The 24,243-nt window shown below is 45.9% G+C and overlaps 1 protein-coding gene across 3 annotated transcripts in view; it reads right to left on the bottom strand.

The window, feature by feature from the left end:
• Window positions 1-23,056: 23,056 nt before the first annotated feature.
• The window catches only part of FAM156A (family with sequence similarity 156 member A), a 45,982-nt gene continuing 44,795 nt past the window's right edge, over window positions 23,057-24,243 (bottom strand). For all 3 annotated transcript variants that reach the window (XR_006213365.1, XR_006213364.1, XR_001511317.2), the window contains exon 7: window positions 23,057-23,409. The gene's annotated coding sequence lies outside the window, so the exon portion shown is untranslated. The remainder of the gene's footprint in view (window positions 23,410-24,243) is intronic.

Consider the following 24,243-nt stretch of genomic DNA (forward strand, 5'->3'; position numbering starts at 1 on the left):
CATAAGACGAAAAGAATATTCTTGTGCATGCATACTTGCACCATCTCTGATTTTTAAAATCATTTTCCAAGAGTAGGTTTATTGAAATGAAAAGACGTCAATGTTTTTAACACACTCAGTGTACCTTGCACGAAAAGAATCCCCATTTGTGTTGCCACCAACATTCTGTGAGAATTCTTGGTTTTTCATGCTCTCACTGGTATGTATTCATGTTTTTTTTTTAATTAACTTTTTGATTTTAACAATTATATGAGAAGATCTTGGCCCACATTTTGACACATCCAGTGCAAATACTTTTCTTGGATTTTGCTTTTTAATTGTTTGTGGTTTTCAGATGCACAGATAATTTTATTTTTATGTAGCTAATTCCATCCATCTTTCATGCATAGCTGTACCCTTTGGTACAAGGCTGGAAAAAGTCCTTCCTAATCCACCTGTCCTGTTAATTATTCATCCCCACTCCTCGTTATGAGTCCAGTCCCCTGACTAGTAAACTCCCCACTAAAATGCCTTGAAGATGCAAAACAAATGAACATTCAGAGTAACTACAGAGAGTTAGGATTTAACCCCTAACTATGTGGCACCATCTGAGATTTCCCACTTACTAGAAGGCTGACTGAAATGACTCTCTGATCCATCTCAGCACAACTTTTATTTTTTTTGAAGTTTTTATAAAGGTTTATTTATTTTTGAGAGAGAGAGTGCATACAAGTGGGGGACGGGCGTTGCGGGGGGGGGGGCGGACAGAGGATCGGAAGCAGACTCTGAGCTGACAGCAGCAAGCCCAATGCAGGGCTCGAATGGTGAGATCATGACCTGAACTGAAGTTGGTTCCTCAACCAACTGAACCACCCAGACACCCCCAGTACAACTTTTAGTAGGACCAGGAGGTGCCAGAGCCTTCTTTGACAAAGTCACTTGGGTAACCATAAAGGAGAACTGAACTAATCCTGATAGAAATTACACCCCCTCTGCACTTGCTATAGCCCTAGAGAAAAGAGAATGTCTTCTAAATGGGATCCTTGAAGCTCCCTCCCCATCCCCCAGTATTTCCTGGGGAACAATCCAATCCTGTTGACAGGGGTGGGATGAATCCATCTAAACTATAGAGATTGATTAGAGATCACTTTCAGGAATGCTGGGGGTTGGGCATTAATGCTAGTACCATCACAAGAGGTCACTCCCTTTTTTTGCTAATGGCCTTACTCCTGAAATAACAGCTGCTGCTCAGTAGCAGAAAATAGGCTGGCAAACCTTGCCATCCATGAGTTATAATAAGCGCAGCATTTTGTGAATAGTTTGATAAAAAGAAAACTACAGACACACACTTAAGAAACCACAACTTCAACGACTGGAAGGAAACAAAAGGCCCTCCACAAAGACAACACAGATAGACAACGTATGTACCTTTGGTGTGCTTTATGATTTCAGAATGCTGTGGATACAATGGGGTTCCCTAAGTGCTATTGGTATTCACATTAAGCATGGTGAGCAAGGTCAAGCTTTGCTAGAAGCCTCCCTCCGCCCATAGGAATTGGCTGTAATCCTAGTTGAAGCTCATACTAGGGAATAAACCCATGAGACAAAAGGAAATTCCTTGGCTGACCAGTATGCTAAACAGTTGGCTCTCATCCAGGTTCATCAAATTAAACATGGTCTGGGGGCACCTGGGTGGCTCAGTTGGTTAAGCATCTGACTCTTGATGTCAGCTCAGGTCATAATCTCATGATTCGTGAGTTCGAGCCCTGCATCAGGCTCTGTGCTGACAGCATGGCGCCTGCTTGGGATTCTCTCTCTCTCTCCCTCTCTCTGCCCCACCACAGCTCATGCGCAGGTTCATGCTCTCTCTCCCTCAAAATAAATAAACATTTAAAAAAATGGTCTGGTTACTCCAGATCGTTTCTATCAAACCTTCAGACAACCACAGTCATAAGCATGAGATTCTGTTAAAAAGATATTAGGGCTATGGCGATTCTTCAAAAAATGATTAAACATCAAATTACTATATGATCCAGCCATTCCACTTCTAGGTACATATCCAGAAGAATTGACAGCAGGGAGTTGAATAGGTATTGTGCTCCTATATTCAGAGTAGCACGATTCATAATAGCTAGGTGAAGATGGAAGGAACCCAGGTGTCCATAGATGGATGAACGGATAAAATGTAGTATATATAGACAATGGAATATTATTCAGCCTTAAGAAGAAAGGAAATTCTGACACATGCTACGGCATGGATGAATTTTACAGATGTTATGCTAAGTGAAATAAGCCAGTCACAAATGGACAAATACAGTATGATCCTACTTAACATGAGATAACTAAAGTAGTCCAGTTCATAGAGACAGAAAGTAGGATGGTGGGTGCCAGGGGCTGGAGGGAGGGAGAAATGGGGGAGTTTTTATTTAGCTGGTAGAGTTTTAGTTTTGCAAGATAAGAAGAGTTTTGGAGGTGCCTGGCTGGTTCAGTTGGTGGACTATTGATCTCGGGTTATGAGTTTGAGACCTACGTTGGATGTAGAGATTACTTAAAAGTTACAAACAGAGAGGGAGGCAAACCATAAGAGACTCTTAAATACAGAGAACTGAGGGTTGATGGGGGTGGGGGGTTGGGGGGGGCCAGGAAAATGGGTGATAGGCATTAAGGAGGGCACTTGTTGGGATGAGCACTGTGTGTTGTATGTAAGCAATGAATCACGGGAATCTGCTCCTGAAGCCAAGACTACACCGTATACACTGTATGTTAGCTAACTTGACAATAAATTATTAAAAAATAATAAAAAATAAAATCTGAAAAAAAAAGTTCTGGAGATGGATGGTCATAATGGTTGTACAATAATGTGAATGTACTTAATACCCACAAACTCTATACTTTAAAATGGTTAAAATGCTAAATGTGTCATGTATGTTTGGCCACAATAAAAAAAAATGGAAGAAATATGAGTGTCCCCTTCAATCAGATGGGTTGTAGAGACACCAAGACTGCTTGCTGTTGGTCTCTCCAGTCTCTGAAATGGAGTTTGATGAAAAATTTGCAGGCTGTGACTCATCACGGTAAAAAAAAAAACTTGAAAACTATTCTCAGACAACATTGGTGAGAATTGGGGAGAGTGGGGGCAGAGAATCGCTGGGATCAGCACATGCAGACTACAATGGGTAATAAGCCTCCTCCTGGAAAACTTTCATGATTATGGTATCTCCTCTGCTAGGTAAGTACTGGTGGGAAAATTTTTTTTAAGTTTATTTATTTTGTGAAAGAGAGAGAGTACAAGCAGGGGACAGGCAGAGAGAGAGGAAGAGGGAGAGGATCCCAAGCAGGTTCCATGCTGCCAGTGCAGAGCCCAACATGGGTCTCTAACACAGGAACTGTGAGATCCTGACTTGAGCCAAAATCAAGAGTCCACGCTTAACCAACTGAACCACTCAGGTGCCCCTAGTGGGGCATTTTTAATTGAATAGCAGAGGATGTCACTGGGTTATGTTCCACTTGCAACACTTTATAACCCTAAAAACACTGTAAAGGTGGGACATGGATAGGAACCACAGCTTCAAGAGACCTTTGAAGATTTACAGATGGACTTTATACAACCTCTTGCATAACAATGAATAAATATATATATACCATTTCTGCTCTCTTCATTGCATGCTTAGAAGCTTTTCCTTGCTCAAAAGCAACAGCTTTTACTGTGACTTCAAAAAGAAAAAGAAAGAGAGAAAAAGAGAAAGAAACAAAGAAAAGAAAGAAAGAAAGAAAAAAGAAAGAAAGAAAGAAAAAGAGAAAGGAAGAAGGGAAGGAAGGAAGAAAGGAAAGAAAGGAAAGTTGGAATCTGTCTTTCCTACCCAAGGAATCCCTACTTACCTTCATAGTGATAGAAGTGCTCATTTCACTGGGTCTGTAGTTAAGAAACTTTGTTACCCTATCCTCACCATCTTCTATCCTCCCTCTATTGTTTCTAGTCCTTCTTCCCTTTCTTGCCCCCTTTCTCCTGTGCCCTTTCACAATGCCCTAAATATCCATCATTTTCTTGCTCAGCCTTATGAAGCTAATGTCACCTATTGGCTATGCTCACTTTTCCTGTCGGTCCCAATGACTTTTTACCAACCCCCTATTCCCTACCACAACAGAAACCTCTGCCCCATTACTGCTGCCACCTGAGACACATTGCCTGCCACACAAGCTGCATCTCTGACAAATCTCCAAATTTAAACATCCTGCCCAGTATAGGCCCCCAAAGAAGAACCGGTTTTTATCAAAAGGAAACATTTGTTTCTAATCCTAAATTAATGGCCCAAGCTTCTGCAAGTGAAGCCCACTAGGTTATTGGCCCAGCTGAAAGGGGTGGATATCCTTGGGACAGCCCCAACACCAGCTTCCCCCAGGAAAGCAACATGGTAAAAGTACAAGTGATTTTTTGCCCTGGAGAACACCTGAGCAATTCATATTTCACTGTGGGTCCACTGTCATAAACTGTCATGTCTCTCACCCGTCTCTTTTCCTCTTTGTGACTATACATTTGGACAGTCACCTTTTCAGATGTGGGGTCAATCCCTCGCTCCTGAATCAGAAGAACAATCCATGGTGAGGAGTGAGAACATCCCTCTGCAAAACACCCACTCTTACCAGGAGATGAAAAGGAATTATGTGAAAAAGATAAACAACTTGCAATCATTTAGATGTGCTTACCACCACTGGGTACAGGTCTTTTTTTGTTTTTAAAACATTTTTAATGTTTATTTATTTATTTTGAAAGCGAGAGAGAGAGAGCGCATAGGGAGGGGCAGAGAGAGAGAGGGAGACAGAATCCCAAGCAGGCTTCAGGCTCTGAGCTGTCAGCACAGAGTCCGACAGGGGTCTCGAACTCACAAACCATGAGATCATGACCTGAGCTGAAATCCAGTTAGACCTGGGCCAAAGTCGAGTCCCACGCTTAACTGACTGAGCCACCCGGGTGCCCCCAGGTCTTATGTTGCACTCTTTTTCTGGAGGACAGACTCCTGAAGAAGTTCAACTCCGTGTCTGAGTTTGTGAAGTTGCCTGAACCACCAATGATGCCACCCAAAATATCGGCACAGTGGAGAAATGCCAGATGCCAAAGGCTGTTGTCTATCATCAACTGGCATTAGACATCATGCTGGCACCTAGGGGATGCACTTTGCACAGCCGTCAATGGCAACTGCTACAAATATATGCATGCAAGCCTTTCTGATGTCTTTTTGGTGAATCGCCACATCTGTGAATCCTACCAATACATTTGTTGAGTGAATGACCTAGTCATGACCTCTGGAACCTGTGGTCATCATGGGGTGGCTAAGACTGGGACTGCTTTCCCTGAATATTCCAGACAGGAATGCAGGCTTAGGAGTGCATTTCTCACCTAGAGCAAGTGGTCATTTTTATTTTTATTCTGATACCCCTTATCAAGTGCCTCCAATCACATCTAATAAAGACCAGCAGCACTGTCCTATCCAAACTGCTGATCCAAGCTAATGACTAAGGACCAGAACAGCAAGGAACAAACTTCTCCTCCAACCCACTATAGGGGCCTTGTTGACTCATGCCCAATCAAATGACATCTTCATGGTAAAGAAGTTGTTAGTATAAATGAGTTCAGATTGTTAGTGTATGGTACTGTCTAAAATGAAACTTTTTTGGTAAGAAATATGTGACTCTTTTCAGTTACATGAGGCATGCCAAAGCCGCATCAGAAGTATTAGCTAGACTTGGGGAAAGACCAGTGCAGTCAGATCAGGTTCGCTTCATACATACTGCTTACAGTCAAATGACTGTGTTCCTAATTCCAATAGCATGTGGGTAACTGGGCCCCTATGTTCATATATATTCTTTTTCATAACCCCTATCCCACACTACACGACTGAAATCAATAATCCAATGCAGCAAGCTAGGTTGACTGTGGCTTTCAACCACTAAAACAAACTTTAGGTTGTATTCCAGAATCTAAGTTCTATGAATCAACTATGCTGCAGGCCAGGTGCTTCTGGAAAGACACCCAATATATTGACAGGATTTGAAAACATGGAGCAATAATAAAAGATGCACCACCTCAGGGCGCCTGGGTGGCTCAGTCAGTTAAGCATCCAACTCTTGGGTTCGGCTCAGGTCATGATCTTATGGCTCGTGGGTTTGAGTCGCACACTGGGCTCCAAGCTGACAGTGCAGAGCCTGCTTGGGATTCTCTCTCCCGCCCCCCTTCTCTCTACCCCTACCCCGTTGGCCTGCTCTCTCTTTCTCTCCCAAAATAAGTTTTAAAAAACCTTTTAAAAAATGCACCATATCTACCCAGGCAATTCTGTGCTACATCTTAATCTCTTAAACTACATTGAGATTATAATGGAAGAAAGGAAAAAAACCTTGAAACTGTAAAGACTAGGGCTCTGTCCTGACTCTGTCAACAGGAAGCTAAATGGCCTTCAATAAGTCAACTGACCTACGCTGAGGTCAGAAAAACTGATTTTTGACAAATGTTGATTATATAGACAAATGGTGAGAGCAAAGGACCAAATGATAAAAATCATGTAGAAAACTGTTGCTATATTATAATCCAAGGCTGGGAAAACACTGATTTTCTATATGTAAAGAAAAATAAGCAGAAAATAACTTCTACAATTTCACAGTATTTATTGAGCACACACTAAGTGCAAGGTACACCTACCTCGCAGTGCTAAGGATGACAAAGCACAAAAGCCCGCACCACAGCTACTGTCGTCATCAGGGTGAGATGTGGTGGTTGGACGTGGATAATAGGTAATTATATTTGGAACTCTATATTTACAAAAAATTTCAACATGTTGCACTATGTCCGCAGTCCACGTTATTTTTCCGTGAAATGACTAAAAATATGAAAACGATTTTTGAAAATGTACAACTGAATTTAAAAAGGAGGCTGAAATTATGCTGTAAAAATGAAACTTCATATATTTAAAAGGCACCTTTTGTGTTTTTTTTTAATTTTTTTTAACGTTTATTTATTTTTGAGACAGAGAGAGACAGAGCATGAACGGGGGAGGGTAAGAGAGAGAGGGAGACACAGAATCTGAAACAGGCTCCAGGCTCCGAGCGGTCAGCACAGAGCCCAACGCGGGGCTCGAACTCACTGACCGTGAGATCATGACCTGAGCCAAAGTCGGCCGCTTAACCGACTGAGCCACCCAGGCGCCCCTAAAAGGCACCTTTTTAATGAAAACCCTCGAGGGAGTCTTTCACAAAATACTATTCATTCTTACTGCATGATGGTACTGCGGTATAGGTTGTTTTATTATATAATGACTTCATTATATATTATAAATACATTTATATTTTCTCTGTGCTCCAATTTCTCTCAAAGGGATTAACTAGTTTAACAACAATATATTAATAAAGGCTCGTAAAACTCAAAAAAATTGGGCAAACACAAGCCCCTTTAAGGACGCGGAAACAACAGTTACTAAGCAACGTAGGAAGCCCAACTAAAAAAGCAGTCAACTTAAATAGCAAAACGATTTTGTTAAAGGGGGTGTGTTTTTAAGAAGGCCCTTACAGAAAAGGGCAAAAAAAAAAAAAGCCCAGCAACCCTAACTCCCTGAATCGCAAAGAACAGTTAGCTGCCTTGTTCTAGCAAAGGGATGATGCCGGTTTTTTCAAACAAGAAGGGCGGGGGGGGGAGGGAAGGAAGGCGAGTAAGAGAGCATAACGGAGCAACATTGCCACCTGCAGGCCAGAGAAACCAAAGGAAAAAACCCTCAAAAAGTCGATCTTCCCAACATATTTTGCGCGAAAATCCTTAAATGTAGTACTTGAGGAAACCAACGGGGATGACATTGAGGACCCAAGAAAGGAAGAGAACCTACCAACGTGGCCCTACCAAACCGTCTCCCCACCACGAAAACCTTGCCTAGTTCCACATTCGGAACCAAAACAACAGCTACAGGAAGTTCCGTCCTCCGGAAGGGTCACGGGGGCGGTGTCGCGGGATGTGATTTCGGTTGGTGGGCTCTAGGCCGGCGCATGCAGTTCAGTGACGTCGGTTCCAACCTTCGTCACGCGTCCGCTAAAATTTCCCGAACCGGTCTAAACGCTTGGACCGGTGATGTCGGGATCTTGGCGCCTGACTTTCGAAGCCTCCCCACCGCCTCGCGTGCGGCACCTGTACGAATCCTCCGGTCATTGTCCTACTGCCCACCCCGACCTGTAAACACGCTTGTTCCGCGGCACACGTACTGTCCTCATCTCAACCCTCACTCCTCTGCCGCCTCCCGGGCTCCTAACCGCTCTGAAAGGTGACCCAGCCACTCCCGGATCTTTCCATCTTCAGGGATGTTCTTCTCCCCAACCCTAGCATACCGCTGCCCACGGACCTGCCCTGGGCAACAGGAAACTCCACTCCCCTCCCTGGTGTGGCTGTCTACCATTACCCTCTCTTACCACACCGAACACGTTGCCCGGCTTCTCCAGCTCCCTCCTTCTAAGGCCACTACATTCACAAAATTCAGCCCTTTGGGGGACTCCAATCCACGGACCCACGGCTACTTCACGTTCCACCAGACCGCACCTTCCCCAGCTTATCCAGGGCTATAAATTCTCCCCTTCAGACACTGGTCTTTTTGCTCCTTGCACCTTCCTCTCTCCTCTCCTGGTACACCCCAATAAAGAACAAACTCTGCTTACTCCACACCTGTATCTTCTCTCTCCACTACCTGTAGTAGCCTTCAGAGCTGGAGAACCCACGCTTCTCAAGATGTTCCATGCTAATACATTAAGAGAAAAAAAGAAGAAAAGCTACCAGGTAGGAACTCTCACCATTCACAGCAACATGGGATCTGTACCTGTATCTGCTACCCCTGTGGAATATGGTACCTGATCCCACTTGAAGCCAGGCCCTTCACCTGGATCCTCTGCCCATCTTTTGGAGGAGGGGTAGGCCTTAGCAATGATCCTGAATTGTCACTTGTTTATTTCTTGATCATTCTGTTATCTATGAGCACGCTCCTATTTCTCACCCGGATACAAGGGTAAGTAAAACGTAAAGCCATCCCTTATCCAATTACTTTCTGAGACACTGCCACATTTCCCTGATGCTGCAAACAGCAATCTTCCCTTGTTCTGTAACCATTTTCTTTGCTAGCCTCTTCAATCCAGCTTCTATCAGCCTGTCCCCCAAAATGAAAACTGATTTGTCAAGGCCACCAGTGAACCCTTATGATGATGTCCTCTCTGCAACTTACTGTACCTCTCAGATGCCTCTGTTACATGTGACAATTGCCTTATTTTTGAAAATGTCCCTCCCTCCCTTTCTTCTAATTTGTATTTTGGCCTATTTGAAAATTTACTCTTTGGGTGATGTTCTCGCAACCCCAGTGGCCACTGTGTTCCTTGTCAGTGTTTATTGCTCACTCGCTATTCCACAGGGCTTTTAACAGGGCCCTTCCCATCTACACTCTCTCTGTGGGTTGTTTCATCCTTGGTGCCAGAACAAGGCACTTTGAGAACCAAGAGTTCTCAAAATGAGTTTGGTAGATCATTGCTTTGCATGTGTGAGTGACTGCCTGTGGGAGAATCAGGAGCCCGAGAAGAGCTGCTGGACGCCAGAGTGTTCCCACCTGTCTTGTCTTGATGGGAGCACACCTATAGGAACTAGGTAGGGAGAAATTGCCCTGATTAGGACTGAGCCAGGAACCTGTATTGTAACTCCAGCAGGAAGGTCACTGAAGGCATTGTTCCCAGAATGAAAAGTTCTCAAGGAAACATTTTCATTTCAGGGGTTTTATAATGAGGACTGACATGCTTTCATTTTGTTTTCCAGTCATGTAATGAGAGAAATATTTCCTTTGAAGGATTAAACTATGGAGCCATTCTCTGTGCTGATCTTTCAATTGATTATGTGGTAAATAGGAGACTGGAAAAAACGTTGCCAAACCTCCAAGATACTCCTGGACTAGTCACCTAGGAAGACTCACCCAGATTTGCCCCAGAACTCCTTGAAGACATCACAAGCTTTGGGTAAGTTCATCTCTGCTGTCGAGTATCCAGGTGCTGGTGGGAGCAGAGGACTTAGGATTGAAGCTCTCTGGGTACTGATGTTACAATTGCTGACAAGCATCTCCTAGGACCCTTTTAAAACATGGTGTCTGTCTTTGAACTCTGAGTTTACTTTTATAGATTTTCTGTGCTGACGATGCAACAAGGATGTTTGGTTTTCCACTCTCCTTTATGTTTCTTTAACAGTTAACTAAAAGTCTTAAAGCTTTCAATTTGGGATCTGGATATACTATGGGGAGTTTTGTCAGCATGAAAGTCATGCTACAGAAGATTGTTCTGTCCCAGCCTTAGAGGGGTAGAAGACACACAGAGGAGGTGGCAGGTGGAGGTAAGGCTGTTAGTTCTGACTCTCCTCTATGAAAGAGGACAAGTGAGATATATCAGAGAAGCAGAGGGGAGGATTTTGCACCCATTCATGTTTGGGATTCAGAGGAATTCACTTTGCAGGATGATCCAGCAGCCTCTTTGGGCAGAGGGATGGCTGAAGTTGAGGAACTTAGCTTTCTGGAGCTGAACTTGGGCTCCTGCTGTGCTGTCACAACCCAGGGGCTGCATTCCTAGGGTGGCAAATGTGGAAAGTAAGTGAGTCACACACGGAGGGGTTCATGAAAGAGACCTAAGGAAGAGTAAGTAGGCAAGTGACTAGGTGACCCTGAAGCTGAGGCTGTGGCGCAGCAGCCCTGCCCAGGGTGTGGATTGAGGCTGAGACCAAAAATCAGAGGTGTCTACAGATGCCAGCACAGGTGAGCTGAGGTTGGGTCAGCCAGGGAACACCAGGTCCAGGCCAAGAGGAGAGGGAGGAAAAAGCAAATTTCACCAGCCATATGCACAGTTGGTGCATGTCACTTCATCAGGTAGACCAGGGAGAGAAGAGTCCTCCTTCCCTCAGAAATGCTCGAGGACACTGTGAGCAACATAAGTATTTCACAAAACCCCCCTTCCAGCATCACCCAGGAGACTTGTAAACCACACATACACCTTCCCCACCTTGGAGGCAAGTAGGCAGGTACAGTGGAAATCTGGGAATCTAAGCATTTCCTCAACTAGACCAGTCACATATAAGATCAGACCACCCTTACCAGATCAACAATGCATTTAGTGGGGATTTTGCTCCTTTTCTATGCAGTCCTGAGAGTGAACAATCATGAAGATCACATCAGTCAGAGAGAATAAATTTTCCACTGTGCCCTTGTGGTCTGAGGAGCACTGGTGAATCTGTGATCCCAGCTCACAATCCCCACAGGCTCCTCCTCTGTCCACCTTCCAATCAGTCCATGTTAGAGGAGGAGGGGGCATCCTTCCCTTGTCTTCTCCTTTAACTAGGACAACATTTTACGTCCCATAAATGGACCCCAAAGCGGAGCACAGAAGGAAGAGCAGACCAGACAGACACACAGAGCAGAGTAACTCATGAGAGCTGTCACTGAGGTGAACAGGTCCTTCTCAAGTCTGTCATTGTCCTCTCCAACTGATGCCAGGCTCCATTCTCCTTTAATAACACAGACCCCATTTTCCAGGGCCTGAGCTGTGCAGCTTGGCTTCCGAAAATGCTGTAGCATCCTGTAGAGCTGGAGAAAATCACAGAAACACATTAGAGCCACTGTGCTTTCATAGCATTCATAGCCTCCTAGAATCTCAGTGTTTTGCAGGATGCTTGGGGGGGGGCTGTGTTCCCTCCCCCAGGTCCTTCTGAGGGCATCCCAACATTACATCTCTCTCCTTGCATCTTCTGCTATACATCTATCCCTTCTCTCCTAGCCAAAGCACATTCCCATTCTCAGAAGAGATCTAGCAGACAGGGAGAGGCAAGGAGAGGGGCCTGTGTGCTGGAAGGGGGTGAGCCATTCTGTTGTCATGGCAACATTCCTCCACTCAACCTCACTGAGTGACTCAGCCTCAGGCGCCAGCCCAGCCTAAGTTCCAAACGGAAGAGAAAGCTTGTGTCTCCATCACCCCCTCTTTCTGTGATCAGACGTTGAGATGTTTAAATTAAAAAAAAAAAAACAAAAAAAAAAACTGGTTACCAGGATAACTGAAGCTTCATCTGTCTGACTCAAGAAGGAAAAAACCCAAACCACAAAAAGGAGTGGGAAGAAAACCACAGGATGTATGTGTGAGGCCATCCACAGAGATGGAATCATGACTGTCAATAAATGTGCTTGTCCCAAGAGTCCTGTGCAGGCACAGACACGTGCACACATGTATATCCAGGAGCACTATTTCAGCCCAGAGCAGCACAGTGGCTGTGGCAAAAGGTACCTGACAGGGAGAAAGGAAATGAAACAATGAGGGAATGTGAGCAGAAACCTGATCAAGCAAGGCAACAGGGACAACATACCTTTTTGATATTTTTACCCACCGGTTCCTTCAAGTCTTATTTGACATCTGTATTTCATTGCCACCTGTTTGTGCAACTACTTATTTAGAACAAACTCTGTGCTAAGTCACCTTTACCTGGAAGACGTTTTTTCTCGCTTTTGTGGTGGTAAAATATCCATCACATAAAATTTACCATGTTAAGCATGTTTAAATGAACATCGATTGGTTCCATCAGGAAGTTCACATTGTTGTACAGCCATCACCAGTATCATCCATCCCCAGAATTTTCATCACCCGGACTGTATGTATCATTGAACCCTTTAATTAAGAACCCCCAGTACCATGCTTCCCCTCCTCAACTGGTAACCACTAGGTGTCTGGGAAAGTGAATAGGTAGAGGACTTAAGAGACTAAGAAACTCAGAAATTCAGGTTGCCGAGGAACCTGGGCAACAATATAAGAAAGGCAACTTGAAAGGTAGAAGAGTTTTGTCACAGGGCTGCACATTTTCACTGGGGCCCTCAAACTTTGTATACAGGCTGATTCTGTCCTTGGCTAAACTGCACAGGTACAAAAACAAGGCCCTGTTGTTTTTTAAAAAGACTTTCCAAGTTTTTTCAAAGTAAAAGGGCGGGGGGGCAGAGGCCTGAAAAATGACCACATGGTACAACACTGCCCCCTAGGGGCGAGAGAAACTGAGCAATACATATCGCAAAGTGAAATCATTCTTTTTTTTTTTTTTTTTTTTTCCGCTCTCCTGTGAAAAGCCCTAAAGATCATAGCTGAAGGAGCAAAGAGGAAGGCCACTGAAGGGCAGAGAAAGCTGGAGCAAGGCATAACTGGCCCTGCCAAACGGTCTTTAGCACCACAGCATTTGTGGTCCCTCCCCGGAAATACGCCCACAGAGGCAGGAAATCCCACCCTCAGAAGTCTGAGCAGCAAGTGAGAAGACCAGGGCTTGGGGCTGCGATCAGATTGGTGGGTCTGGGCCTGCACACGGTGGCTGATTGAGGTTGGTGCCAGTGTGCCCGAGAATGACGAAACTTTCCAAACCTGTCAAGAGGCCAGAACGTGTGATATCCGTATCCTGTCCCCCAATTCTTGGGTGCACGGATCGCATCTTTGACGATGCCTATACGAATCCCCTGGTTATTGTCCTTCTGCCCACCCCAGCCTGTGCATATAAATGGTCGTGACGTGGCACACTGGCTGTCCTCTCAACCCTCCTTCCTCTACTACCTCCTGGCCTCCTCAGGGTTCGAGTAGAGCACCTGGCCACCCCCGGTCCTCTCCACCCTCAGGGTTGTTCTCCCGAACCGAACATCCCGCTGCCCGGGGACCTGCCCTGGGGTGTGGACATCAGGAACCCCGCTCCCCTCCTTGCTGTCGCTGCCAAGCACTCCCCTTTCTCCTCACCCCCAACAGGATGCCCTCCTTCTCCAGCTCCCTCCCTCCAATGACTCTACATCCACAGTATTCAGCCTCTTGGGGGCTTCCAGTCCATGGACCCCTGGGCCACCTCGTGGCTCACTGGTTCACGCCCAATACCAAACACTCCCTGCTTGTATCTGAGCACCAGAGCATTCATGACAAAATTTAAAATCCTACTGAATTCTTTCATCTTAATCCCATGGTCAGGAGAGAATGGCTTCTCACTCCCACTCATCCTGCCCACACTACTAACTACATCACTCACTTGCAATCCTCTTCCATTCCAGTGCACCTCCCTAATAATTCACGGAGAAGACAGTAGCAATCAGGTGGGGCTTCTCAGAGCTTCCCAAACCCAACCTACCTGATTCTGTCCTGGCATTCTCTGCTGCCCCTCTGCATACCAGCCCCTCACTGCTGCTCGGGATCCCAGGCCTCCCACCTTCTCAGAGACTCTGCTCCTGCAATTGTCTCTCCTCTATCCTGAACCATCACCTGCTCTCTCTACATTGGAGCATTCCACACCCAAGGGGGGGAAACCCATCTTCTTCCCACATGTCATCTTGCAGCTACTGGCACATCATCTGTGCCTTTCAAAGCAAAACTGCTTCAACTTCTCCTGAGACCATTAGCTCCTCGACCCCCTTCAACAGAGATTCTGTCCCTGTCACTCCACTGCAAGTGTTCTTGTCAAGGCCACCATTGATATCCATGTTGCCTGACCCCACTCACACCCTAAGCACATCGTAGGCCACCTCGGAGGAGCCTTTGGCATTGTGCCCATTCATTTCTCCATCTTTTTTTTTTTTTTCAATATATGAAATTTATTGTCAAATTGGTTTCCATACAACACCCAGCGCTCATCCCAAAAGGTGCCCTCCTCAATACCCATCACCCACCCTGCCCTCCCTCCCACCCCCCATCAACCCTCAGTTTGTTCTCAGTTTTTAACAGTCTCTTATGCTTTGGCTCTCTCCCACTCTAACCTCTTTTTTTTTTTTTCTTCCCCTCCCCCATGGGTTTCTCTTAAGTTTCTCAGGATCCACATAAGAGTGAAACCATATGGTATCTGTCTTTCTCTGTATGGCTTATTTCACTTAGCATCACACTCTCCAGTTCCATCCACGTTGCTACGAAAGGCCATATTTCATTCTTTCTCATTGCCACGTAGTATTCCATTGTGTATATAAACCACAATCTCTTTATCCATTCATCAGTTGATGGACATTTAGGCTCTTTCCACAATTTGGCTATTGTTGAGAGTGCTGCTATAAACATTGGGGTACAAGTGCCCCTATGCATCAGTACTCCTGTATCCCTTGGGTAAATTCCTAGCAGTGCTATTGCTGGGTCATAGGGTAGGTCTATTTTTAATTTTCTGAGGAACCTCCACACTGCTTTCCAAAGCGGCTGCACCAATTTGCATTCCCACCAACAGTGCAAGAGGGTTCCCATTTCTCCACATCCTCTCCAGCATCTATAGTCTCCTGATTTGTTCATTTTGGCCACTCTGACTGGCGTGAGGTGATATCGGAGTGTGGTTTTGATTTGTATTTCCCTGATAAGGAGCGACGTTGAACATCTTTTCATGTGCCTGTTGGCCATCCGGATGTCTTCTTTAGAGAAGTGTCTATTCACGTTTTCTGCCCATTTCTTCACTGGGTTCTTTGTTTTTCGGGTGTGGAGTTTGGTGAGCTCTTTATAGATTTTGGATACTAGCCCTTTGTCCGATATGTCATTTGCAAATATCTTTTCCCATTCCGTTGGTTGCCTTTTAGTTTTGTTGGTTGTTTCCTTTGCTGTGCAGAAGCTTTTTATCTTCATAAGGTCCCAGTAATTCATTTTTGCTTTTAATTCCCTTGCCTTTGGGGATGTGTCGAGTAAGAGATTGCTACGGCTGAGGTCAGAGAGGTCTTTTCCTGCTTTCTCCTCTAGGGTTTTGATGGTTTCCTGTCTCACATTCAGGTCCTGCATCCATTTTGAGTTTATTTTTGTGAATGGTGTGAGAAAGTGGTCTAGTTTCAACCTTCTGCATGTTGCTGTCCAGTTCTCCCAGCACCATTTGTTAAAGAGACTGTCTTTTTTCCATTGGATGTTCTTTCCTGCTTTGTCAAAGATTAGTTGGCCATACGTTTGTGGGTCTAGTTCTGGGGTTTCTATTCTATTCCATTGGTCTATGTGTCTGTTTTTGTGCCAATACCATGCTGTCTTGATGATTACAGCCTTGTAGTAGAGGCTAAAGTCTGGGATTCTGATGCCTCCTGCTTTGGTCTTCTTCTTCAAAATTACTTTGGCTATTCGGGGCCTTTTGTGGTTCCATATGAATTTTAGGATGGCTTGTTCTAGTTTCAAGAAGAATGCTGGTGCAATTTTGATTGGGATTGCATTGAATGTGTAGATAGCTTTGGGTAGTATTGACATTTTGACTCCATCTCTTTCTTTATACATATTTTTTGAGTGGGAGGGATAGGTCACCACAATTTCCATTGTTTTTGACAATGTGCCAATTTCTCCTTATGCTCCTTTTCACCTGGATATAGCATGGGAGGTTGGGTCAATAAGAAAGAAGAGCCAAAGAAAGAGTGTCCGTTTCAGTCCAGGGCAGCAAGGCCCACAGAGCAAGTGGTGGCAGAGGCAACACAGCTCAGACAAGGGATGGGTGTCAAGAAGCGAGGAGGAACACCAAGGAAAGGAGGGTTTCACCTCATTCACACTTGGGATGCACAGGTACCCTCTGCCCAATGGCCTTCCTCTCTCTTTGGGTAGAAGGGCAGCTGGAGTGTGGGTATGTAGCTTTCTGGAGCTGAAATTAGTTCTTGCTGTGGTGTAGGTGAGACCTGGGGGTGGGGGTGGGGTGGGTGGGTGAGGGAAGCTGTACTCCACCCTGGGGGATGTAGAATGTGGCTGAGCTCCTAGCCAGAGGTTCACGAAGGAGGCTTTAACCTGGCTGGAGACTTAGATGCCTCTGCAGCTGAGCCTGTGGACTGGAAGCTCTTGCCCAGGGGTGGGGTGGAGGATGCAACCCAGATTCAGAGGCACTGGCAGATGCCAGCAGAGTGAGGTAAATCTGAGTCAGTCAGGGACTACCAGGACCCGACCAAGAAGAGAGGGACAAAAGTGCAAGTTACACCAGCCCCATGCATGGCATCACCAGCTGGACCTGGGAGACAAGTGTTGTCCTTCCCTCAGAGACCACGAGGGCACTGTGAGCCACATAAGTGTGTCATAGACCTGCTACCCACATCATCGCACAGATTTGTAGCCACACATACCTCTTCCTCATCTTGGGAGGAGGATGCAGGGGGTGGAAATGTGAGAACACTTTCACTTAAAGAGACTGAGCATTTGTATATTTGGACAATTCACTGATTACATCTGACCACACGTAGCTATCATAGTGGATGTAAATTAATGGCTCTTCCTCCCCCCTCCCCTTGCATTCCATAGTCCAGAGGGTCAGCTCTCATGGTGTAGATCAGATCAGTCAGGGACTAAATAAGCCAACGTGCCCATGGGGTCTGAGGAGCATGAGTGGCTCTGTGATCTCAGCTCACCATCCCCACCTGCTCTTCCTCTGCCCACTGGCCAAGCCGTCCATGTGAGAGATCAGCGGTCCTTGTCTTGTCCTGTCCTTTAACTCAGGAAGCTTCAAACATCCACAAACAGACCCCCAGAACAGATGAGGGAAGGGAGCCCCACCCCCCCGCCCCCCGCCCCAGACACGCAGAGTGGACTCAGTGACAAGGGCTGTCACCGAGGTTAGCAGGGCCTCCTGATGGCCTCCTTGCCCTCCACGGGCAATTTCTCCTTTGCTACACAGACACTCACTTCAGTGCCAGTGTTGTGTTGTTGGGTTCATAAATGTTCCCAGAACCAGAGGAGAAAGCCTGGAGGACCGTGTACAAGGCCACCAGTTTTTATTAGAAGAGGTAGAGGTTTTCCTTTCCTGTGTCCTTGGACGGTAAATCGTGTGAGTTTCCTCCTGAGAGTTGAGAGGCAGGGGTGACAATCCCAGTGGTTGCTGTCAGACCTGGCAATATCTCCCAAGTTCTTTTCCCCCTCTGTTGGGTCCTCAGCATATCTAATCTCCAAGGTAGATCCTCCCCATGTCCACTATACCTGACATGGCCTCAGGTAGGACACTGGCTTTTGTTCTGAGAGACCAACAATCAAACTTCCCCTAAAGGACATGTCTCACGTCTACAGTTGCTGTCATTGGCCCCCTGAGTGTGCTTTCCATGAAGGAGAGCCCATTAGGTAACAATAACACAATTATGCAGCAGGAACAGTACTCCATTCAACAGGCTTTCTTTACAGGAGGCTGTAGGACTTGGAACACATTGATATACCCATTGTCCCACTTGGTTCTTGGAATTCAAAAAGTCGTGCTTTCTCCCACCCTTCATCTTCATGGGACAGTGGTGCCCTGAGGTCCTAGAGTCTCTCAAATGGAAGCCAGGGACTAGTCCTGAAGAAGCCTACACCCTATTGTGTCACTCTGGGGATGGAAAGACCTGGAGCAAGGCCTTGGTCTCTTCTTCCAGCCATGGTCCACCTGGCCTCCATTCCTCATTGGGGCTCCTCTCAGATAATGGCCTGTCCCTCCCTCCCCCATCAAGCAGTGAGAAGGAGCTTTGGAAAGATGGGGTTCCCATCCCAAAGACCTTGAGCTCTGACAGTGCCTGGGCTGTGGCCATGTAGCAATGGCAGAATTTGCTTTGGGATTGGACCTTGGTCCTTCGCCTGAGAGCATTCGCCTGAGTTACTTCACGGTGGCTTGCCAGGTGGCCCTGGTGTGTGATCTTAGAGCTGGGCCACTCCCTGTACTTCCAAAAACCCACTGCAACCTGCACCCTGCACCCCCTTCATGGGGATCCGAGGATACACTTTGTGGTGGCGGGAATCACACGGGAGTTCTGTTCTGCTGCTCTACGGCCCAGCCTCTCTGTTCCTCATCGGAAGGACCCCCAAAGCACCCTCACCATCAGATAGGACATGTTGAGGCCAATCTCTTGAAGAGGCCTTAGTTTTACAGAAGACTCAAGTCTATCCAGGCACAGGCCACAGACAAGGTTGCACCAAACCAAGAAACATCTTTTTCGCAGATACTGGGTCTGAATGTGGTGGCCTAATGCCCACATCCCCAGCCCTGCCATCACCCCAAACCCAAGCCCCTTACATCCATTGCTCTCAATGGCATCACTGCTCTGAGCACCCCCAACAGGACTCCTGTCCTCTGATGTCACCTCTGCCAGAACTTCCCAATCTCTCCCCCTCCGTTCCTCTCTAGTCTGACAACTCAATGTTGGACTCTCCCCGGACACCATCCACTGAGGCTTTTACCTGGAAGATGTTGAGTCTCTGTAGCCACATCTGCATGGGTCACAGGGGTAAGGATGGCGTGGGAGATGATGGAAGACTTCCTGTAACCCCACTGCTGCCCAATCCCACTGCTCTGCCCTGAAAGAAACACCTGTGAGACTCATCCAACTCTCAACTCGGTCATCTGTTCAACAGTGCTCACCATCCAGAGGAGGTTCCAGAACCTGCATCTTGTTTTCTGTCTTGCTTTTGGGGACAGAAAAGAACATCCCCTGAAAGCACACAGCCAATTGTCTCTACCACCCTGGCCTTGATTCTCTTCAAGCCAGGCTTCTTCAAAGTGTAGACTGAGGAGAGTACTTTTTACCTCTGGATTTCCCTCTACCGTGTCCCCCACCCGTGGAACATTCCTTTGCTAAATTCTCCAAAGAGCTCCATGTTGCAAAACCAAAGTACCCGATGCTGTCTTGGCAGCCTGAACATTCTTTTTTCAAAATGCTGTCTTTCCTCAGCATCTGTGACAGCAGCCCACCCAAGCTTTCTTCCTACTTCTCAGTCGTTAATTGTAAGTCTCCTTGTTTGATCCCCTCCTAAATCTTTTTCTTTTTTCTCCCAGGGTTCCAACTTCTTCCCTGTGCTCTCCTCATCCTAATACATGATCCGTGGGTGACCACATGGCCATCCAGAGCTCCACGCATCTAACTTGATTTCATCTATTTCCCCTTGTATGCTGATGGCTTTTCCCATCAACAAGTCTACCTAAGAAATGTCTGCTGGGCCCCAGGACCCCATGGGCTGAACCTATAGGACACCTCTACTCAGGTGCAAATCCCACAAGCCCTACAAATCTGCACAGGACCCCAGACCTCTATTCCCTGTCTCATGGCTGGACACTGCCATCCACCCAATTCCCGAAGGCAAAATCCTAGAGATACTGCTAGGTGTGTTCTCCATTGTCCAATGACTCTCTGGGACCTGCTCTGGAAAAGGCTAAGCCATGATCTTCACCTTGCCACAGATGTGTGTAAAGTCCCCCAGGAGGGATCCTCCTCGGCAGATGCACTCTGATCGCATCCTGAGCAGAGATTTCCCCTGGTTTGGGTGGTTCCACACAGGAATTCCGAGCAGAAGACCTGGGCCCTGTAATATATCTGGGAGACTGCACTCCTCATCTTCTGTAAGAACTCACAATGTCTAACCTCAATGGATTAGGCATAGCAGTAAGCCCATGATTTGGAATATGGACTTGAATATCCAGAAGGAATCGCTAAAAGAGAAAGTTTGGGGAGGCACGTGTCCATGCATGAGCATGAAACAAGGGACTGCTCAATTTTATTTTTCATCGTAAATACCTGGACCTAGTTGGTCTCTTATCTGAGCATGTGAATTCATTTAAACATAAATTATAATAAAAAGTTAAAAAACGAAACTCCATAACTTGGCAGATAAGCCTGACCGCTGATCCATCTACATCAACTGATACAAATCTCAGCCAATCCATCTTCAAAGAATGATTGTGATCTGTCTGGAGAAGTTATCTATGCGATGCAAAGTTTAAAGTAAGTAAGCACAAGGGATCTTGACGAGCAGTAACAAGTCACACGCTTCAACAGCAAATCCAGGGTTTTAACTTCAAACTTTGGTTTTCGCCAACATTGAGAACAGCAGATACAATGTCAGTTTTAAAACCCGCATTTACATGGCATGTTTTTCCTCTCCTCAAGCCTGTGAGATCTGCCAACCACAGCAGGTAACGATGGAAACCTGCTTTCCTTGCAAAGGAGTCTCATATTTCTGATTTTAGGTTTTCTCCTTAAGGATGGTTCTATTTGCACAGCTGCAATCTAAGTTTTCATAGGAGACATTTCCAAATACTGCTTATGTGGGGGCCACATTCCAGACTCGCTAAATCAGGCTCTCCAGGGATGGAGCACTAGCATCTGACCCTGGGGTTTGTTTTTTTTTTTAGTACAAAGTTTATTTTAAATCCAGTATAGTTAACATACAATGTTAGTTTCAGGTGTACAATACAGTGATTCAACACTTCCATACAACACCCAGTGCTCATCAGGACAAGTGCACTCCTTAATCCCCATCCCCTATTTTACCCATCCCGCACCGCCCCCCCCCCCCCCACTTCATGCCCCCTCTGGTAACCATCCCTTTGTTTTCTTGTTTAATTAAAAATTTTTTTTTTTTTATTTTTGAGAGAGAGAGAGAGAGAGAGAGAGAGACAGACAGAGGATCTTGAAGCAGGCTCCATGCTGTCAGCACACAGCACCACGTGGGGCTTGAACTCCTGAACCTTGAGATCATGACCTGAGACAAAGTCCGATGCTTAACCGACTGAGCCACTCAGGATCCCCTTCATCCCTTTGTTTTCTATAGTTAAGAGTGTTTCCTGGTTTGTCTCTTTTTTCCTTTGCTCATGCTTTGTGGTTGTTAAATTCTGCTTATGAGTGAAATCATATGCTATTTGTCTTTTTCTGACTGACTTATTTCTAATACTCTCCAGCTCCTTGCATGTCGTTGCAAATGGAAAGAGTTCATTCTCTTTATAGCTGAATAATATTCTATTGTATATATATATATATACATCTTCTTTATCCATTCATCCTTCGATGGACATTTGGGTTGCCTCTGTAATTTGGTTATAACAAATGATGCTGCTAAAACATAGGAGTTAATGCATCCCATTTGAAGTAGTGTTTTGCATTTCTTTTTTTATTTTTAAGGTTATTTATTTATTCTGAGAGAGAGATAGCGAGCGGTTTGGGGGCAGAGAGAGAATCCCAAGCAGGCTCCACACTGTCAGCACAGAGCCTGATGTGGGGCTTGAACTAACAAACTGCAAGTTCATGACCTGAGCCAAAACCAAGAGTTGGACAGTTAACCGACTGAGCCACCCAGGTGCTGCTAACAATTTTTTAAATGTTTATTTTTGAGAGAGAGGGAGGGAAGTGGGAGGGAAAGAGAGAGAGAGCACGAACAGGGGAGGGGCAGAGAGGGAGACAGAATCCGAAGCAGGCTCCAGGTTTTGAGCTGTCAGCACAGAGCCCCACACTGGGCTCGAACTCACAAACTGCGAGATCATGACCTGAGCCGAAGTTGGACACCTAACCAACTGAGCCACCCAGGCGCCTCAATGCTTTTATATTTTGGGGGGTAAATGCCCAGTAGGCGATAGCTGGATCTTAGGGTAGTTCTATTTTTAACTTTTTCAGGAACCTCCATACTTTTCCACAGTAGACGCACCAGTTTGCATTCCCAGCAACAGTGCAGGAGGGGTCCTTTCTCCAGATACTCGCTGACACCTGTTGTCTCTTGTGTGTTTGAATTTAGCCATTCTGACAGGTGTGAGGTGATAGCTCATTGTGGTTTTGATTTGCATTCCCCTATGATGATCGGTACCTATTATCTATTCATATGCCCATTAACCGTCAGTATGTCTTCTTTGCAGAAATGTGTGTTCATGACTTCTGCCCATATTTATTGGATTGTCTGTTTTTTAGGTGTTGAGTCATTCTAAACTGCTCCAGGAAAGATCTGATGCACAGATGATGTTGAGAAGCATCTCTGAGCTTCACCTGTCCTGGTTTAAATAGAATCTTGAACTTTAGAGCCATGTGTGTTACTACTGAAATTTAAAAACAAAAATTCCTTATGTGTCTTCTTTCAAGAGCTATTTTTTTTTTTACATGAGTAAAGTTGACACACAATGTTACATTAGTCACAGGTGTATATCACAGGGACTTAACATGTCTAGTGTTATGCTCTGCTCACCACAAGTGTAGCCACTATCTGTCACCATACAATGCTACGACAGCAATTGACGACATTCCCTGTGCTATGCCTCTGATGCAATGACTTATTCATTCTTCCTTCTCTGAAGGCCTGTATCTCCCACTCCCCTTCACCCATTTGTCCCATCCACCCACCCCCTTCCCTGCAGCAGCCATCAGTTTGCTTTCTGTATTTATTAGTCAGGAGCTGTTTGTGACATATTTATTTTACAGCCACACTTAGAACAATTACAGGACGGAGGAGTGTGTTTATGCATCTGCGTCCCCTTCTTTACATGACAGGCAGGCAGAGGGGAGAGGGAAGGGCCTTGAGGCAGTGGGATTTCCATTGTCTTGGTTACCTCTCTGCTGTTGTCTCCACACTGGGTTGCTGAGTGCGGCAGGGGGCCCAGTGGGGGGCGGACAACACCCCTCCCCACTCTACACATCTTCCTGTGGCCGGAAGTTAAAGCTAAGGATGAGGCTGGTTACCAGGGAAACTGCAGCCAGGTCCATGGGATTCCTGAAGAAAGGAAAACTCCTAAGTGGGTTTTCAGATGCAGGATGGACCCTAGGAGCCTGACCCCAGCCACGGATTTCTGAGCCAACCATTAAGTTCACCCAGCGGGTGCCTGCGCATGAGCGCACACACACACAGACACAGACACACACACTCACACAGACGTGTGCACGCAGCAGCATTCCTTTGTGATGTGCACAGTGACTCATTCTGGTGGGAGCACCTCACCCACAGGGAGGAGGCAGGTGATGATGGGTCGTGCAGGCAGGACCCAGAACATGGAAAGGGAGACGGGACAGTTCCTTAGTGTTATAAAATCAATGGCATACCTTTTCCACCATGACTTACTTAGACATTTGCATTACATTTTCCAAAGGGCTTTATTGGGCTCTAATTACACACCAGTGTCACCCAGTTAGAGAGTCCAATGCAGTGACTTGTAGTAAATGTACAGAGTCGTGCAGCCATTGCCACAGTTCAGTTTTAGAACATTTCCTTCTCTCCAGAAAGACCCTGTGTACCCGTCAGCGCTCACTTCCCACTACTACCTCCAGGCCGAGGCAGAGTCTAATGTAATTTCTATCTCTGTAGGTTTGCACTTTCTGGGCATTTCCTAGAAACTGACTCCTGCTTTAAGTGGACTCTCGTGTCTGTGTCTTTCATGTAGCTGAACACTCTGGGGGCTCATCCATGTTGTAGCAGAAATCAGAAGTTCATCCCTTTTCATAGATCAGTGGCATCTTACTGCATGGGTTGCCACATTTCGATTATCTATTGACCAGCTGACAGACTTTTTTACACTGTTTTGCTCTCTGGCGATTATGAATAATGCTGCTG

The sequence above is a fragment of the Panthera tigris genome, chromosome X (assembly GCF_018350195.1).
Source record: "Panthera tigris isolate Pti1 chromosome X, P.tigris_Pti1_mat1.1, whole genome shotgun sequence".
NCBI lineage: Eukaryota > Metazoa > Chordata > Mammalia > Carnivora > Felidae > Panthera > Panthera tigris.